Source organism: Choloepus didactylus, chromosome 14 (genome assembly GCF_015220235.1).
Source record: "Choloepus didactylus isolate mChoDid1 chromosome 14, mChoDid1.pri, whole genome shotgun sequence".
Lineage (NCBI taxonomy): Eukaryota > Metazoa > Chordata > Mammalia > Pilosa > Megalonychidae > Choloepus > Choloepus didactylus.
Genome location: NC_051320.1, coordinates 10,908,308 through 10,913,848, shown reverse-complemented (window position 1 = coordinate 10,913,848; position 5,541 = coordinate 10,908,308). Strand labels below are relative to the sequence as shown.

Sequence of the window (5,541 nt, the reverse complement as noted above, 5' to 3'; positions counted from 1 at the left end):
AACATAAAAAATTAGAGTGAAAAACTTACGAACTTTCCTATCCATCATCCAGCTTCAACAATTACCAACATGGGGCAAATTTTTCTTCATCTCTTGGTTTCCTACTTCCCTCCTCCTGGATTATTTGATTTCTTCTGAAAACTCTTCTGCATGCCTCTTGGAGAGCTTTCTTTTCCAAAGCATGACCACTGTCCCATTCAAGATGGCTATTTTCCAGACAGTCAAGAAGGTGTTACACATTGTCCTCAGACCTCTTCTGCCTACAGGTTAAAAAATGGGGCCACGTTACCTGTAGCAAGGAGTATCATCTGGGCCTGCCCTAGCTGTTCATTGCAGACCCTCCGTCTTCCTTCCCAGGGGTGTCCTCAGTTATTTCTAGAAGTCTCCAGGGTGTCTATCTTGTAACCAAGCTCACTCTGCTGTCACAGGGTGCCTCCCAGCTCTCTCTCCCCCGCTTCTCTGTCTTTGGGCACCGTCTCCTCTGGCACCTTGACTGACAATGTAGAATTTTCCCTGAACCCTGTGATCCTGGAAACCAGCATAGGTTAGGAAATCCCCACCTATTGCATTATTTTCCCAGATGGCCTGAATTTCTCATTAGCTTGAGGAAAATTTAGACAGGCTTCTCCTTGTCTCCAGCCCCTGGCCCCCTCACATTGGTACCTGCAGAATCCAGACAGAACGTGCTCCACCTGCCTGCACAGTGAACTCAGGAGATAACACCAGGTAATGGCCACACCCCACTGCTTGACCCTTCCCTCCAGTCCTCTTCCAGTTGGTCATCGCAGTCCTTAAAATCTCTCCTGCCCTCTGCTTCAGTGGCATTGAACCCCACCCGACCCCACCCGAACCATCACAGTAACCTCCTGGTCTCCCTTTTCTCTGTTGTATATAACTTTGAATAACGTCCTCCTTGCCTGTTTCAAGTTGTCCGGTGAGATTTCTTATTTGACACAATAGGCATTACCTTGCCACTCCACCACAAGGAGGAAGGGGTCCTTTCTGCTTCTGGGGCCCACATCTTGCCCTCCCCTATCATGTTCATAAATAGCATTGCCAGGTGCCCTGAGATTTATTTATATTTATTTCTTCTCTGGGTCATGGACTGGTCTCAACCCTTCCGCTTCTGGGTGGTTCCTTTCCACAGGTCTCTCTCATCCGACAGCCACCCATTGGTGTTTGTTTCCATAGCTGTTGGGTTTGGTCTTGCTTTTGTGTTATTTTTTTTCTTGGTGTTGCCATCGTTATTATAACTTTCTGTATGGTCTTTTGTGCTTTCTCTTTAGGAAGGATTTGGAAGTAAGGCACATCGCTTTTCATTTTCCTGGTGCCTGGTTTGCCATTCTTCAAAGGCACTCTTACATCTATATTAGCTATTGTGCCAATAACTGAAAAAATACTCATCTGACTCCCTCGCATGGGAGAAGAGCTGCAGGACATGGTGATTCTCTCCGTTTTCCTTTCTCTGTGTCTGTGTATTTCATCTGTTGTAAACCTCTTCCTTCATTCTTCCCCCTTTCTTCTGATAATATCATCAAACTTTTAAAGAATAATCATGTTTTACAATCACTTTTTACCTCTATTATCTCTATCTGACTAATTATTTTAATAATTCCCACCAATCATTCCCCACCATGACTTTCTCGTTCTTGAGCTCTTGTTTTGTCCTCTTTTGGGTAACATATTATCCATATTCATTCATATTTTAGTACGTTATGCTTTAAGGCATGAGTGACACTTAGCTACATATAATTCTTGGGACCCCAAAATATCCCGACAAGACTCTATAGCGAGCTGCTGATGGTCGTGGGGTTGAGAAGTGGTGTGGACAGCGGGCTGAAAATGAATGTCAGAGGACGTGGATCTCAGCTGAAGGACAGTATTCCAGATACAGTATTCAGCAAGTGGCCCTTTTGAAAGTCAAGATCTTCTTTGGAAAGGATTTCCTTGTGTGAAAAATCAACTTTTGTCCATTCATACTCTTGAATTATCAGAAAAGAATTTCCAGTTCCACAAAAATTACAGATGGAATTCAAGGCAGAGCAGCAGGCCCAGTGGCTTCCATTTCTTTCAAGCCCAAACTTTTCACTGGATATTTTGAAGAGTAACGATGAGTCTGTTGGACTTGACGATATTCTTAATGACCCATCACAAAGTTAAGTAATTGGAAAACCACACTTGATGGCTGAATCTAAACTTGGTTTACTGTAATACAGTTGTGCTGTTAATGAAAACAGTGCATTTTGTTTATAGTTGTTTTTACACGGTAATTTAATGAGCACAACGTTGAAAGTGCTGACACATGAGAATTTTTGCCTAAATAGTATCCTTTGAAATTATTTGGTTCTTTGGTTTAGGGCCACATGACAATTGAAAACATTAAACAGAGACGATTTTCAAGCTAGTTTGTATTAAAACAGTGACCTCCTAAGTCTTTAAAATATCATTGCTCCTCACTAATATGAACTAACTGCAATGTGTAAACTCTGAGAATTGAATCTTAGAGCACAGCTCATCAGGGGAATGCTTATTGTAATGGTCCCTAGATGATAAGCTCTTACTGCAGTCACATCTATTCCTGAGTTGTAATGGTTATCTCTAAATTCTGAGATGCTGAGCTCTTTGTGTATAACCTGGCTGGTCTCTGGAACTTTGGGTATATGTGTGACACCTGAAACTCAGAGCTAGAGCTTGGCAGCTATGAATGTCAGTATTACCTCACACAACAACTGTTAAAAAAGCTGGAAAAGAGTTCAGACTTCAACTGGAGATATGGATGAAGCAGATCTTGTTAGGACTAAGGCAAATCAGGCCAAAGGGTAAAGGACGTTACCGTGTTTTAAAACTTCAACTGTTGTGTGAGACCAAGGGAAGAGATGTTTATTTGGTGCAGGATCTATATTTTCTGCAGCACACTAATTAACTTGTATGGTCAGTTTATTCAAACACCATAATTACATGGAACTTTGAATGGGAAATGAGATCTGGTAGGTTTGTACAGATTAGTATGAAATAGCAACACATCCCAAAGTAATTTGGACAGAGAATAAAAATATATTTGCAGGGCCCCCCAAGAAACCGGGGAAAAAGACAAATGTTGGATTTCCCCACCTGGGTTATTACTGATATTCTTACAAACATTGAGGACTAACAATTTAGAAGGATGAGCCCTTGGTCTTGGGGCTTGTCCTTATGAGGCCTGTTACTGCAAAGGAGAGGCTAAGCCTACTTATAATTGTGCTTAAGAGTCTCCCCCAAAGGAAAACAAACAAACAAACAAACAAAGGCACCCAGTGTTCTTTTTTACTTTAATTGCTCTTTTTCACTTTAATTATTATTCTTGTTATTTTTGTGTGTGTGGTAATTAAGGTGTCAGGGATTGATTTTGGTGATGAATGCACGACTATGTAATGGGACTGTGAACAATCAAATGTACGCTTTGTTTTGTATGACTGCGTGGTATGTGAATATACCTTAATAAAATGAATTAAAAAAAAAAAAAAGGGTCTCCCCCAGAGAAACTCTTTGTTTCTCAGATGTGGCCCTCTCTCTCCCTAAGCCCACTCCCCACTACATGGGACATGACTCCCAGGGTTATAAACCTCCCTGGCAAAGTGGGACATGACTCCTGGGAATGAGCCTGGACCCTGTATCATGGGATTTAGAAAATCTTGACTAAAAGGGGGAAGCAAAATGAAACAAAATAAAGTTTCAGTGGCTGAAAGATTTCAAATGGAGTTGAGAGGTCATCACTATGGAGGGCATGCTTATGCACTATATAGATATCCCTTTTTAGTTTTTAGCATATTGGAACAGCTAGAAGGAAATACCTGAAACTGTTGAACTGCAACCCAGTAGCCTTGATTCTTGAAGATGATTGCATAACTATGTAGCTTACATGGTGTGACTGTGTGATTATGAAAACCTTGTGGCTCACACTCCCTTTATCCAGTATATGGACAGATGAGTAGAAAAATAGGAACAAAAAGTAAATGAAAAATAGGGTGGGATGGGGGGGGATGGAATGTTTTAGGTGTTATTCTTTACTTTTATTTTTAGTTTAATTTTTTTGGAGTACGGAAAATATTCAAAAATTGATTCTGGTGATGAATGCACAACTATACGATGGTATTGTGAATAATTGTACACTGTGGATGATTGTAGGATATGTGAATATATCTCAATAAAACTGTATTAAAATTGTTTAGTTACAGTATTTCACATTATGAGGGCAATTTCATTTGTTTTGCTTTTATATCCACAGTGACTCATACTTGGATAAATTAATGTATCCCATGTTTTAAGAAGTATTAGGAAATGTCTAGATTCTCACAGTCTAAACATTTACAATTTGACAAAGCAAACTTTGATCACAAATGGCAAACTATCTATAATGTATAGGCTGCTATTGTTTTATTTATTATACTTCCTATCTTTAGGAGGCATTTCTTTAACAATGCTTTTATGTCCAAAGAGCATTAGGTAGAGTTATAGAAGTCTTGCCTCAAATTATCCTCCTGACCTTGAGAAAACCAATTAATTTCCTGTAAACTTCAATTCCACTGTTTGTAAAAATGTACATATTGAATGGTCCAAAGTTTAAAAGTTCTGTATTTCTCAAACAATAGTCTACAGACCACTGCTAGATTTGGACATAGTTTCCATTAGTCTTCTACATGCAAAATAAGAAATATCAGGACTGTGTAGTGTGCATTGTTTATAAAGCCAAATGGGAAAATTATGTTTTTGTTCTTTATTAATACTGATTACTTCTATCATGTCTGCATGACATATTACTTCTGTCTTTTCAGCATGAATTTCCAAAGCTTTCTTATGCATGCTGAAATAAACTTCACAGAGAATTTAAAGCAAAACAAACAAAAAAATCATTGCTAATGAATATTATAAATCTGCCTGCATGTTCCAGTTAAACCCATTTTCTAGGTGTTCCATAAATTTAATTTTGAATAGTCATTATCAGTATCTGAATGTGCAGCCTTTATAGTAGCATCTTTCAGAATAAATATTTATAATTGATTACAGTGGCAACTTCAAATTAAGAACAAAATATGTTTATACTTTATCCTGTTTCAGTATCGGCCATTAATATGCATAAGAATATTTGCTTTATTGATACTATTTTAAATTACAACCATTCTTTGATTCTTTCAAGTTGCATACCATAAGTTCAGAGGTTTTGATTTTGGTCTTGTCTTTAAAGTGAAAAAATTAAAGTAACCAGCAGAAGTATATTAACCTATGGTTCTTCAAAGATTTGATATATATTAATATCTATTTAGTATGTTACTAAGTAATACTGTTAACAATAAGTAAATCTCATCTTTCCTTGTTATTGCTTTATATATCACAAGATACTTACATTTAAAAATTACAACCTTCATACATACATTCGCACAATAATTTCTTTAAAAATTTTCACCATGCTTGTTCTTTCCTATAAGGTATTCTTTATGAATCTGGCACACAAAAATTAAAGATTTTTAGAACATTAAAAAAAACACACAAGCTCTATAACTATAA

The 5,541-nt window shown here is 37.8% G+C and overlaps 1 pseudogene; it reads left to right on the top strand.

Annotated features, from left to right (window-relative positions):
• The first annotated feature begins 1,842 nt into the window (after nt 1–1,842).
• On the top strand, nt 1,843–2,211 carry LOC119509068 (annotated as a pseudogene).
• The last annotated feature ends 3,330 nt before the right edge of the window (nt 2,212–5,541 follow it).